The sequence below is a fragment of the Corapipo altera genome, unplaced genomic scaffold (genome assembly GCF_003945725.1).
Source record: "Corapipo altera isolate COAL_440 unplaced genomic scaffold, ASM394572v1 61411, whole genome shotgun sequence".
NCBI classification, from domain to species: Eukaryota; Metazoa; Chordata; class Aves; order Passeriformes; family Pipridae; genus Corapipo; species Corapipo altera.
Window position 1 is genome coordinate 17,774,670 of NW_020884875.1, and position 15,071 is coordinate 17,789,740.

General features: G+C 37.0%; 1 protein-coding gene across 47 annotated transcripts in view; it reads right to left on the reverse strand.

The window, feature by feature from the left end:
- Positions 1-15,071, reverse strand: part of PTPRD (protein tyrosine phosphatase, receptor type D) — a 1,162,785-nt gene that overhangs the window by 901,591 nt on the left and 246,123 nt on the right. For all 47 annotated transcript variants that reach the window (XM_027635107.1, XM_027635108.1, XM_027635120.1 and 44 more), the window contains one exon: positions 6,227-6,299. The gene's annotated coding sequence lies outside the window, so the exon portion shown is untranslated. The remainder of the gene's footprint in view (positions 1-6,226; positions 6,300-15,071) is intronic.

Here is a 15,071-nt window from a genome sequence, read left to right on the forward strand (position 1 = left end):
GGTGGCCAGAGTAAGAAGAAATGAGACAGAAAGGCCAAGACCCGTCTAGATTTAAATCTGGCCAAGGATGTCAAGGGTAAGAAAAAGGGCTTTTTCAAATACGTCAGTAATAAAAGCAAAATAAAGGATAATGTGCCCTCATTAGTAAAGGGAGAGGGAACACTGGTAACAGCTCATAGAGAAGGCAGAGTTATTGAATGCCTTATTTGCACTGGTCTTCACTGATAAGACTGTTTCCCAGGGATCTCTGACCCAGGAGACCAGGGTCTGTGAATGTTGGAAGGAAGACTTTCCCTTGGTCAAGGAGGATTGGGTTAGAGTCAGACATCCACAAGTCCATGGGCCCTACCAGGATGCATCCACAAGTGCTGACAGAGATGGCTGATGTCCCATCCAGGCTGCTCAAGATCAACATTGAAAGGTCATGGAGGTCAGGAGAGGTGCCTGAGGACTGAAACATAGCAAATGTCATGCTGGTCTTCAAAAAGGGCAAGAAGGAGGACCGAGGGGACTACCAGTCAGACTCACCTCAATCCCTGGAAATGTGATGGAGCACATCATTCTGGAGTCCATCTCTACCCACATGAAAGACAAGAAGGTGCTCAGGAGTAATCAGCATGGATTCACTAAAGGTAAGTCATATTTCACCAACCCGATTGCCTTCTACAATGAAACAACTACTTGGAGGAATGAAGGGAGAGCAGTGGATGTTGTCTTCCTCAACTTCAGCAAGACTTTTGACACTCTCTCACAGCATGTTCGTAGGTAAACACTAGAAGTTGGGTTTGATGAGTGGACAGTGAGACGGATTGAGAACTGGCTGAGTGGGAGATCCCAGAGGGTTGTCATCAGTGGCACAGAGTCTAGTTGGAGGTCTGTCACTAGTGGTGTCTGCCAAGGTTCTATACTGGGCACAGTATTGTTTAACTTCTCCATCACTGATTTTGACAGAGGAACAGATGTCTCCTCAGTGAGTCCACTGGTGACACAAAGCTGGAGGAGTGGCTGATACCCCCAAGGGCTGTGCAGCCCTTCAGAGGGACCTTGAATGGTTGAAGAGATGGGCAGAGAAGAACGTTCTGAAACTCAACAGAGGCAAATATAGGGTCCTGCACCTGAGGAGGAATAATCTCGGGCACAGGCTGGGGGCTGACCTGCTGGAAAGCAGCTCTATGAATGACCTGGGGGTCCTGGTGGACAACAGTGTGCTCTTGTGGACAAGAAGGCCAATGGTATCATGCAGTGCATTAGGAAGAGCATTGACACAGGTTGAGGGAGATGATCCTACCCCTCTGCTAAGCCCTGATGAGGACACATCTGGAGTGTTGTGTTCAGTTATGGTTTCCTCAGGACAACAGAGAAATGAAGCTTCTGGAGCAGGTCCAGTGAAGGGCTACAAAGATGATCAGGGGACTGAAGCATCCCTCTTATGAGAAAAGGTTGAGGGAATTGGACTTGTTCATCCTAGAGAAAAGACAACTGAGAGGGGACCTCATCAATGCCTATAAGTATCTGAAGGGAGGATGTCAAGAGGTCGGATCCAGGCTCTTCTCAGGTACGCCAAGCATTAGGACAAGAAGCAATGGGCAGAAACTGAAGCATAGGAAGTTCCATCTGAATACGAGGAAGAACTCTACTGTGTGGCTGAATGTGCAGTGGAACAGATTGTCCAGAGAAGTTGTGAAGTCTCCGTCACTGGAGATATTTCAAGAACTGACTGGATGCAATTGTGTGCAACGTGCAGTAGGACGACCTTGCTTGAACAGGGAGGTTGGATGATATGACTCACTGTGGTCTCTTGCAGTCTGACCCATTCTGTTACTTTGTGATTATCAGTTAACTACATAAAAGTTCACTTGATTTAGAAGGATGTTAATTGCACACCTAGTTACATGTAATCACTCTACTTCAGAAAAAAAAATCAACCTTTTGATAGAATGATACTAATATAATACAGATTCAAAAACTAAAACCAGAACAACAACAAAAAAGCTATAAAATTTACTAAGAAAAAGGATTTTAGCAAGACATGATTTCATTCTTTTTTAGATGTTTCTGAAGTATGTTGTTTTCTACCAAGAATATACTGATGGAGAATAAACATTTCTGCTGCAAATTTTTGGTCACTTCCACAAAAGGCATCATGATTCAGATAAAAACATGTTCTCTATGAATAATTAATTAATCCTTAGGCATACAGACCCCTCACAAGGCAATAAAGTCTCTCAAAACTGTACAAGGTATTAAAATGGCCTTTGTGAAACAATCAATATTTTTCTTTACATAATCCTAATATTTAGGAAACTGATGAATATATTCACTAATTTTTGAACACATGATTATAAGATATACATATGATACTTATAAGAGAAGATTGACATATGTGTAACAACAGGTCATACTAAAAATGGTCTTTAAAAAGTTCTGGCTGTCAATAAACTGTCTTACAATAAGAGAGCAAATAACTGCTAATAAGCTCAAATTAGCCCACAGATATTGTGCTGGATGAATTCAGAATTACCTGGTTATGAAAGGTAAAAATATAGTGGTAAAACCCAAAATGTTCCTTTTTTTTTTAGATTATATTATTATAACCTCTTCTTTGTAACTCTAGAGATTGGTCTTTGTGGCTCATCTACTCTGGTCATCACACAGTTATCGAGACACACTGAACTATATTACATATTTCCTAATGTTGCTATTTGCTATGAGTAATACTAATATTTATTTGGAAAGAAAAATACAGATTAGAAATTGTTTCCTTTTTATTTTACTGAAAATAATTTGTAATAGAACATTATGAAGAGAAAAAACCCAATAATATCAATAGATGCATTTTCAAAATGCCTAACTAGTCTATGAAGATTTTGTTTATGCCAGTTTCTATCCACACAATGATAACACTAGAGAAGAACTAAACTACTTGAAGCATTCATGGAAAAATGCTTCTGTACTGTATGAAGATTTTCTGCAGTTCTATTAGAGTTTTCTTAATCACTACTCCTTCAGTAGAAATGAATGCTTGATTTACACTCTTCTCACTTTCAATAGGAATATTTTTGAAAATAATATAAATTTTAACAAAAAAGGATAAATTTTTTATATAATTGTATATATATAAATTATTTAATATAATTTTAACCTTAGTTAACTGGTAAAGTGAATTCTATGCTGATGGTAAGTAGCTTAATGAACCAGAATTTTTTAACCACAGCTACAATACTGCATGGGTGTGGGAGTGTTCATTTTTTCTCCAGGGCTCCTCATCAGTTTTGAGCCATGAGACCTGTTTATTGAATTGAGGTGCAGTTGACTCTGCAGAGACATCTGGTCTTTGACCTTTCCGTTATGATTTCAAGATGTGAACTATTGTCACAACATACAATTTTATTTGTAATGTGGTTCTTCATCCTCAGCATTTGAACTCATTCCACCATCACATTTCAGGAAAGCAAGAGTGTCAAGCTAAAAGAATGTTCAAACTCAACCAGTCTAAACTGGCTTCAATAATATAGCCTAGAGGTTAAAGCTTTAATATTCTAATTCTAGCTTGCCAAGCTATTGAACTGACAGTCAGTGTTAAGCATTTTGATACTCATGTATTCTTATTAGTAATATGAAGTTCATCATAAAAGCTTTAATAATTGCCTCCTTTAACTCTATGATCACAGAAAGTAATAGACTGCATCTTAAAAGCCTATATCTAGAGTTTCCATTTTTTTCATTAATCAGAGCAAATTAATTCTAAATAATGAAGACGTATTGTCTCGTCTTGCATGTATCTTAATTATCATTGAAAGTGCCATAGATGTATCCCTGTTCATTCAAGTTTAAATATGGAATCTGAGACACAGTGAAGTCTAAGAGACATGCTTTATATTCCTACACTACCAAAATTTCACCCTTAAGGAGAATTTTATGTTGACATTTTCAGGGCTGGAACTGTGCTCACCAAGTGGAGGAAAATCAAACACTGAATTTCTGGTTAAAAGAAATCAATACCTAGCAACCTCTATTCAAGTTTGAGCAGGCTTTTCTATTATTCTGAAATTTCACCACTAAATTAATTTCTGTAAGAGATAAAGTTTGCCGAATTTGGATTTCTTTTTTTTTCTATAAAATCTGAACTTAAAATGAATGGAAGTTGAGAAATTACATATCAATGTATACATGACACAAATACAGAATTCTGAAACTGACAAACATATTAAACTACTCAAAATTCACTATTAATTGGGTTTTATTTTAATTTTATATTTTTTTATTTTTATTTCTAACTTCTAATTGGTTTTTCATTGTTTTTAATTCCTTCAACGAAATGTCTTATGTTTGATAGGGTAACAGGATTTCAGCCTACAAATTTATATTTATTCAAGATTTTCAGTCTTAAAGAAGTGGGAATCTAGCCACAGAGAATCAACTCTTCTTTAACTTTGAAGTATAAATATTAATACTAAGTTCACATTTATTTAAAAAGACAGTACTTCGAGAGACCGTAGAAATAAGTTAGAGTTGAATTTATTAGATGTTACTTCAAGAATGTGAATTTGTTCTGAGAACATGTTTATTAATTTGGGTAAAATAATTACTGCATCTAATCTACTTGTAATTTTATAGTAGGAAAAACCAACACGAAGAGACAATTTTATTACTTTCAATAAAAGTAATTTATAGCTTATCTAAGGAAATAAAATATAAGGATGACCAAATGACACGATTTAGATCACATTTTAATCTGTTACTATTTTAAAAGGCAAGGAGAAAAGTCCTCCAAAGGAAACTTTCTGTCAAAATGGAATTTTGTTGTTAGTATTCACTCAGATAGACACTGCTTGTGTGACATCCCTTATTTTGGACTACAGTGTAGTAGGTGACACTATACTTTGATGATATCATAAAGAAAAAAGTCACTCAGAAGACTGATCAGAACAAATACCTGCCTGGTTTAAAATGTAACAGACTCTGGGTTGTGTGCTCTTCATATATGAATGTCAGAAATCACTTTTCCTGCTCTGTAAATTCTCCATTTATCAACAATAAAAGAGAATTAAGAGAATTAAGAATCTATGCTACATCAGTGGTGCTAACTCTGCAATTGATGTACATAATGTAATGACCATTTCCACATCCATATAATAAGAAATATGATACAACTGTATTATTCTCAGCATCTAGTATTTTGAAAGGGTTTCTTGAACTGATTAAATTCTGGAACATGACTCCTTTTCATATAACAAGGATGTATAATTGGAGTTGTAACACTATTCTAGTTTTTTTAATGGATGGATAGAAATATGAAAAAGTACTAAGAAAAGGTATCTGACTTAGCAAAAGCCTTATGGTGTTTCAGTGAAAGATGAAGGTTTGTGTTTCTCAGCACTCAAGATCCAACAGTTAGCAAAAACTTTCACTTCATAACAAAGGAAAAAAAAAAAGAATAAGCATGTTATATTAAGACTGAGAGCCTTGAGTCTGAAATGTGATTACAGTCATCGGACCTTCACTATTCAGAACCGTTCCAACACTTAGAAATATGTAACTGTCATTTCTGTTGTCTCTGCTCAGCAGCTAAAAGTAAAAATTAAAAATAATCTTATTTCAGATCCAAATTCCTAGCTAGTGTTATATGAGTTACTACAGTGCTGCTAATATTAGCAGAAGTTATGATGTAATTTATTAGAGCTACATAAAAGTTGCTTATCAAAGGAACTTTGACAGGTCTCAATGACCTCTTAAGACTATCAGCATACCCTGCAGTCAAAAAAAGAAGAGCCTTTAGAGTTTTGTCATACTAGTGTGGGTGGAGGGAGGGAATATTGTGGAAGAAGTCTGACAAGTAGTTGACAAATAGTTACTGAAATTTGAAAAGCTGACAATATCAAACATTCCTGAGTGACTCATGCTGTATTAAACTAACTACAAAAATCACTCAGATTTCCAGATATGTAGGAATCTAGGATTTCTGTAAAACAGACATGAAGCATGTATGAATCAACTGCCCAGTTCATATGATATAAAGTTGATGTGTAAATACAGAACAAATTTGATGTCTCTGTGATTCAGGTTTCCTACATATGAGATCAATCATAGATTTACAGTTTCAGGAATTTTCCAAGAGAGCCTGGAATACAAGTTTTGTTAGATAGACACTGGAGGATATTGTTATAGCAGTTAAGTTGGAAATGAAAACTCAGCTGATCAAAGTAATAGATCTACACCAACTTACCACCTCACCACAACGTCCTCACAGCGCAGTCAACAACTGGAGGATTAAAAGTGTAAGACTCTTCAAGATTTCCCTGAAATAGAAAATCAGACATGTTTTATTTGTCTTTCTACAGCAACACCAGTAAATTCTGGAGGCTTCAAGAAATAGATACATTAATACATTGGTGATAAATAACTTCTGCAACAGATATCATTGAAGCGTAGCAAAACAAAGTGGAATTTCTACAGTAACTCTGATGTAAATGAGTATAAATCATAATTGTCATATATAAAATTATTTAGTTATTTGTAATGTTATCTGTATTTGATTGAAGAGTTTATTAAAAAAAATGTGTTTTAAACACTTTCTCTTAATTATAAACACTTTCTTGCTATGTGACTGTGCTAGACAAATTCTTTTTCAATTTACTATTTACTTACACAGGTAGTATGTTATTTGGTAAATTACCTGCGGTTTCTGGAAACAGAACTGTAACCTTGTCAATAGTAAAATTATCTCATCACATACCATAAAGTAGAATCAATCTCTAGCATATGAATGTCCATTCAGTTCACTAATTTAACTCCGTCTCACTAAAAATCAGGCTTATGAGGTGGGCCTGTGCAAACCTCATAATACTTAACTAGGTCAAATGCAAGGTCCTGCACCTGGGTTGGGGAAATCCAAATCACCTGGGCAGAGAATGGATTCAGAGGAGAAAGATTTGGAGGTGTTAGTTGATGAGAAGAAAAACACGATCCATTAATGTGCTCTTGCAGTTCAGAAAGCCAACCACAGCCTGCGCTGCATCAAAAAGAGCGTGGTTGTGGGAAGTGATTCCCTCCCCTCTGCTCTGTTCTCATGAGATTACCCATCTGAGGTACTGCATCCAGGTCTAGGGTCTCCAACACAAGAAAGATGTGGACCTGTTGGAACAAGTCCAGAGGAGAGACACTAAGTTGACCACAGGGCTGGAACACCTCTCCTATGAAGATGAGCTGAGAGAGTTGGGGCTGCTCAGCCCAGAGAAAAGAAGGCTTGAGGGAGAACTTATAGCACCTTCCAGTATCCAAAGAGGGCTTACAAGAAGGCTGGAGAGGGGCTTTTGACAAAAGCATGTAATGATAGGACAAGGGAGAATGATTTTAAGATAAAGGAGTATAGGTTTACATTAGATATTAGGAAGGAACAGGTTGGCCAGAGAAGTTGTGGACTCCCAGTACCTGCAGGCTTTCAAGGCCAGGTTGGATGGGGCTCTGTACAACCTGGTCTAGTGGAAAGAACTAGATGATCTTTAAGGTCCCTTCCAACTCTAACCATTCTATAACTCTATAATTCTATGATCTTTCCTAGGAGTAAAGGCTCAGAAGGGTCATGCTGTTCAATCTGGAGTAGAGAAGGCGTTGACATACATAAACAACTGAAGGGAAGATGCAAAGAAGATGGAGTCAGGTTCTTTTCTTTGATGTCCAATGACAGGACAAGGAAACACAGAAAGGTCTGTATAAATATCAGAAAATGGCTTTCTTACTGTGAGGGTAACTGAATGCTGAAGCAGATTGCACAGAAATGGTTGTGGAATATTCATCTTGGAAATACTGAAAAGCCATCTGGACAGGGTCTTGGGCAACCTGTTCTCAGTAGATCCGATTCAGTAGGGAGGCTGGCCCAAATCCAGCCTCAACCACTCTGTGATACTGTGATATTTTATTCATGGCACTTAAGAGTTTGCATTTTATTGACCCACCTGGGTAGACTGGGATTGATAGGCACCTTCTACCTTTTTATGTATCTCAGTGGTGATGTTCAGAGTTCACAATATCCCTAAATGATTCAGGAAAGAATAAAATTAAATAGCAAAAAATAATGAATAGTGATCAAGGAGGTTTCACCCTAAAAATGCTCTTCCCCTAAACTTCAGGAAAAAGTAGTCTATTTTTGTCATACTACAATAACAGTTTCAGTGATTTATTTTTTTTAATGCACTGCGTATGCAACACAAAGTTGTTGAGAAAAGGCAGGTAGAGAACTTTTGTAAAAGTAAAGAAATGTTAAGTAATATAAAATGCAATGGGAGTATATTTGGAGCATTTATTTAATATGATCTCGCAGTGCCTTCAAATGTGGTGCAGCATGCTTGTATGGACTGAGTTAGTTATTTTGAAGTCAGAAGCATTTCAATATCTGTCTTATTTTCCACAGTCATAATGGAAGCAGAGTGAATACAAATATGCAAATAATAATGTTATCGGTGATGAAGGTTGAATGACAGGTTTCACATGACTACCTTGAATACACATTTTGTTACATTTTAACACTGCTGTGGTTATGGTAGAGATTTTTTAGGTTGACACTATGCACCAGTTAGCATTTCCTTTATGTATATAAAAGCATCAATTAATTTTTTTTAACTTAAGTTGCTTAATTAATTATCACATCATAGGAATGCTGGTTAAACAATATGAACTCCTAAAATACATTCTGAAAACTGGTACACTACCCATGCTCCTTTTTCATAAACATATGCAAATACGAGATTCTTCCCCTCTTTTATCAGTCCCTTTTGTTAGTCCCCTATGTGTTTTAGCTGCTTGTATTGAATTTTTCTTGCTCTAAGTACATAGGTTTTTATCACTTGAAAATTATGAACCTGTCCAGGTTCATAAACTCACTGAAAGATAATTTTTATGTTCAGTATTTTCCTTTTCTGTTAACACTTCTAGTTTTCTTCAACTATTCTTAAAAAAAAAAAAAAGCAACAACCACAAAAAAACCCACAAACAAAACAAAACAGTAATTCTAATCACAAAAAGTAAAAATAATGCCTAAAATGTATTCTTAATATTTGAACTTGCTAAGCACAAGAACAGTCCAGTTTAAATAGATTAATTTATTGGCATTTTCTGGAAGAGCAATAAACACATTCTCTGTACATTTAAAAGAAAGAGGGAGAACCATTTCAAAGTCTTGTAAGTGGGACAGAAGTTCAGTGAGGCTAACTTTTTCCTATATTTGGGGGCATGCATGCCTTTCACCTCCACTTCCCCTTGCACTGTTTCTTTTCTACCTACCATTCCATGACTCTTTTCTATTCTTTCTCAATTTCTTTTAATAATTTCACTGTTAGGGCTCATTCAATTTTCATCTCAGTATCATCAAGGATATCAGCATTGCTATGAGTCTAAATCACAGATGATAAAACCTTGAAAATTGACAAGATCAACAGCATATCTGAATATCCTATGGTAGCTCTGGAAACTCCTCTATTAGGTTTCCTAAACTTGCAGACACAGAGAAATGCCCACTACAAAGAGAATGGTACATTACATTGCTACAGATATCAAGAGAATGATATTGTTACACATCTCCAAAGGATCAACAGGTTTGTCCCTGCTTCAAAATAAAATAACTTATAAAATGACTTAAATTTTTCTTAAAAATATTCACCTTCCCCAAAAATCCATTGTGTCTCCAGAACATTTATTCCTTACATCCAGGTATAAAATACATGAAAGTAGATGTCACAGCCTCCCAACCTTGTTTCTAAATTGTTGTGTCACACAATGTTAAAAGCTCTGGAGAGAAAGGACACGATCTGTGCTGAGTGGCTGTCAGCGAATTTAGGAGGCAGACAGTTCTGTTAGATGCTGTGTGACCATGGCCAGGCCTCTCTCAGGTTTGTCATTGGTAAGTGGAGATGACAGTCTTCTGCTATGTCCCCGACATGCCATGGAAATAAATTCATTGAGGAATCATGAAAGCATGTGACTATACATGAATGAATGTAACTCATTTAAATTTGACCTCATTAAGGCTAATTCTCTTGTGATTGTCCTTTAGTCTTCTTCATAGTCACTCTTGTATTGAAATGATGAAAATGAGCATTCATTGTATTTTATGCCTGAAGTGGACAAGACTAACAGATACCTCAGAAAAGAGAGTATGTCTTCCTGTTGTGTTTTTGTGCCCTGTCCACTCTTGCTTCCCTGACAGAATCCATGAGTTTAAAGAACTTACCAATGATACTTAAGAAACAACAGTCTTGTTTTCTGCAAGTTAACCTTTTTGATGACAGTGTGTTAAATGGTACAACAGCACAGGGAAAGGGGCAAGCACATGATTTGGGACTCTTTATGGTAACTAGACTGTAGCTTCTTTTTTTTTTTTGAAGAAAAACCTCTCTCAGGTATTTAGACGTCACAGGCAGAGACAGTCGAGGTCTCTTTAGCAACTAAAAAGCCTATTGGAACAAATGAGATTGTAATCAAGCCTATTTTTTTCAAGGGAAACAGTGTGGTTTTATACATGGATATGGCACAGAGTAGAAGATGAGGTCCTACATAGATTCATGAACAAGAAAACACTTCTGTGCTCTAGAAAAGAAAGAAACTCCTACACTCAAAACAAAAAGTTGTGAGAAGGAATTAAGTAACTCTGACTTATAGTCAACTTTGTACCAACAACTGTCATGCTGGGATAGTCTAGATCTGAGTAATTTCATTTAGATGCTGGACACTGTTGCATCAACAAAACACTGTCTGTAACATTAGCTATATTCAGATTTAGATTATAAAAAGTATGTAGAAAACCTCAAAAATGAAAGCACGGAAAAAAATAGAATATTGGTTTCATTATAAGCAAGGTAGTGGAGGTGGAAGTTGAATCTTCTGCAGACTGGAAGTACTTTGAATTAATTTCAGAGAGAAGGCTCAACACTTCTATCATTTCACAAAAAATTAATTAAAGGGATGAAAGACTGCATAAAACTTAGGTACATAACTAGACTTCTTTCATAGTGATTTATTTTTCCTCACACATTTGGAGAATGTGATTTTTATTTAGAAAATTTATTTGACAAAGTGATTATACTGTCAAAAGTTGCTTTTTTATTAAGAGCAAATTTTCCTCTCTGATACAATAACTGCCATCAACAGCACCTGATAATCATTCTCAAGATGTGTAAGTACACACTGTTTACTGGTATCTTTAGAAATATTATGAACTTCAAAGATGCAACATAAAGACTGTGAAAAATGTGTATTTCTCAAATGAAGTTTAGAGTAAAATATTCCTTATCTAACCATTTACTTTTATTCAAGAAACAACATCTTCTTTGGCTTCAACAGCAACACACAAGGAGAAAAAAAATCCATCCCTCAAATTAAAATATGTAAGTTTGAGCAATTATATAAAAATCAGGAATTTCATCATACAGCAAATCTGAGGCTTAATTTAGCTCAATCAGTTTCCTTTGAGAATGAAAATACAAATTTTTGCAAAAAGACTTGTTAAACCAGGGAAAAAGTATTTTGGTCAAAAGCAACCAGAGTGTATTCCCCATTTCTAGAGATAATGGGTAAGTAGATAATAATGTAGATGTGCAAGAAGGATATGGAAATAAGTTAATTAAGGATTTTATATATGATGTGTTTTATGAGAATGAAAGGTATGTTTTCTGAATCCCTAATTCATTAGCAGTCCAGGCTATTCAAGGTCACCTGCGTATTAATTGCAGAAAGCCAGTAGCAGATATGAAGCTAAGAGAGGCTTATTAAGACCTCTCATATGCCTAACCTGGTTTTCACCAACAGACTGAAACACAATCTCCCTCTTAGTGGTATAGTACAAGGAGGAAGTCTTCCAGGAACAACTTTACAGCCAAGTAAATCAGTGTTTCTCCTGTAAAGTCATTCTCAGTAGCATTGTTATTAAGAGGTAGCGCAACGAAGAATAATATCAAGAAATGTGGCATTGTCCCAGTGGGAATGTAGTAGCACGGGAAGCAAAATAGAGGGGTGTTAGGCTGCTATTTGGTAGAGATTTAAGTTCTAGTAAACAGGACCCTGCAGATAGATAAAAGGAAAATGTGTTTAACCATTTTTACCTATTAGAATAGTATTGGAATTCTACCTTGCATTTGACAATTTCTATTCCAATGCTGTAACAAACCCAAGCCATAGAAAGAGCTCCTAAATCATAGGGAAAAGAAATTAGTAGGGCAGATAGTACCGATCTCTTCTATGAAAATAAATGTCAAAAACATTAATATAAATGCTAGCATTTGTTCTTCATGAGACAGAAGTTCCTGGCAGACTTATCACAGCCTGAGGTGAAAGCAGCTGCAAGGGCTGACCCAGGATGTCAAAGATTTGGGCATCCCTTAAAGCCTGGCCAAATGCAGGACCCTTCCTCTACCCGGGTCCACTGAGGCCCAGCCAAGGCCCTCCCCACTTCTGAGTGCTCCAGCCCACACCTGTCCTGCCTGCAAGGTCTAAAGTTCACGCAGGTAATCAGAAGGCTAAGCCATGGACTTTTAAGCAAGCAAGAAAGTTTATTTCGGGGACGCTCGCAGCTGCACAAGCTCACAGCTAGGTGGCAAAAAACCACACACCACAAGGCCTCTTGGCCATAACATATCAAAGGGCACTTAGACATGAGCAGTCCTGCTTTCTGAGCCATTCTCTTTCCCTCCTCCATTTCCCTTCCCCTACTTGTAGGAAAAGAATGATTCTTTCTGCACCTTGTCAGGAAAGAGAGTTACCTCTTCAGTCTAACAAGGAAGCAGCTCTAAGGGAAAGCCTTGGTAGTTGTTCTCACGCCTTCTCTCAGTGTATGTTCCTTTAATCACAGTAGCTTTCTTGAGTAAAGAAAAATTTCTCAACCAGTTCACCTCGCCCACTGCTTGTGCGGGGTTCCTCCGTCCCCCACAGTGCCCACATTCCCTCATGGTACTTCTGCAGGACAGCCTGGCCCCCCCGCTACCCCTTTGGATCCTTCACCTGCCAGGGGACTGCTCTGCCCAATAAGCACAGCTCTGCCCAACCTGACATGTCTCCAACTCCCAGATTGTCCTCCTAGGGGTGTTACCACTCCCACAGCATCTTCCTAAGCCTAAAGCCACAGGTGGAGCTTGGCCCTAAGACCGAGCCATAGTGAAAGGCTCCACAGGTGTGCCAGAGGCTGCCCTGCAGCCTGGCCTGCCAGGTGCCATGGGGCCAGGATTCACAGCAGTGCTAGAAGGCACAGTCAGACACCATGGGGCAAGGCCCCCTGGCTGTGCCAATGTTTTCCCCGTGATTCCCCTAAAGTCAGCTGCAGCAGGGACTAGCCAAGGGCTCTGCACACAGCTGCAGTTTGAACTGGTTATTAGGCTTATTTTTCCTCCTGGTCCCTGTCACTAGGAATCTCTAGGCTGACCCTGCGCTCTCTTCCTCTTGCCCCTGTGCTTCACTGAATTCCATATAAGCCAACCCTGTCTTCTGTGACTTTGCTACAGGCCCCTGCTGCTGCCTAGGCTCCAGGTCCCACTCCAAAATGGAACAAATTGAAATTAAAAGTATTGTTCTTTCTTTGTTATGTGGAATAAGTATTTCCTCCCTACCAAAAATTTTACTTGCTAGACACTTTGAAAAAGTTGAGTTTTCCAAGGTGTTAAAAGTTTGTTTGTGGACTTCCTTCTGCAGTAAAAAATTAACCTGAATCTTTTTGTTTCAGGTATTTCTGGTATTTGGAAAAGTATCACATAGTAGTGGGGGAGGATTGTTATCAACCTGTCTCTTAATTATTCAGTTACCAAAGCATGATAGAATTAATTCCCATATGAACTTTATTTTTCCTCAAAGCCTCTACATTAATATACTGCCTAGTCAGTAAACTTTCTATGGAGAAAACTGTTGACACACATTTTCTCAGACTACTAGGCACAGAAAAGCAAAACCAACTATTTTATGTGAACTAACTTCTTGTATCTTGGAGACAGCTGTGGTAGGGAACATACTCTGTACTTACCTTAGTTAAAAGTTATTCTCTTATAAAACCCACAAATCTTCTTGGTATAATTAAGGATTTAGTAAATGAAGTGCATATACAAATTTCCTTCTGTTAACTGCCCTACTTATTTTTTTCCCATTTAAAAATATTCTATTTCTATTGTCATTTTTATTTTCTATGGCTTCTTTTTTTTCTTTTTTCTTTTTTTTTTTAAATTCTGCTCTCATATTATTTTCTTTATATATCTAATGAATGCAAATAGCACTCAACAGCATTTGGTATTTATGAAAATGGTATATTATCATGCAGAAATTGTTCATAATACCTATAAAATAATAAGGAAAATCTGCTAGAAAGGGGTCAACAAATATATCACCCAAATGCTACAAACCAGGTATTGGCAAACTGAAGCCACAAAAAGACAAAAGTAAATGGGGAAGGAGAGGAACCATAAAAAAACCACTGGAAATTTTGCCATTTTTTCCTCTGGTCATACACCAAGAATGAGTTATGAAATAGATCCCAGGGGAGGACTGAAGTAAATTTTCCCTTTTGAACTGTGATTCTACTTGTTGTGTAAGTCAAGAACTATTGTCTAAATAAAAGATCTGACACATGAAAAATGTGAAATTCATACATATTCTGAAAGTTGTGTTTTGTAGGGAAAAAATCTTTATAGCTATATACCTATTAAATGTATTACTGTTATACAGTGCAATTTTCCAAAATACAAATACATGAGTGGAATTCTCCAGTGCAAAAACTCTTGATGAGTGTCTCCAAATTGAGATACCCACTTTAAGTCCTTTGAAATGATTGCGTAGTCCAGTACTGGCTGAGTGAAACCAAAGTTCCCAAGGACTGGTTTACAAAAAAAAGGCCAAAATGTTATTTTACCTAGTCCTGTCACCTCACATAATCTCACAAGTGTCTCTCTAACCCTGTCTGAATATAACATATTTCTACAGGCAATTGATACAGGTGATCTTAAACCACAGGTGGTAGCAAATGTAGGTGAAAAGGAAAAGGGCCAGGAATTCATCAAAGCTATCTGATGTGGCAAGAAAAGCACAGTTTTCTTTATAAAAATAAA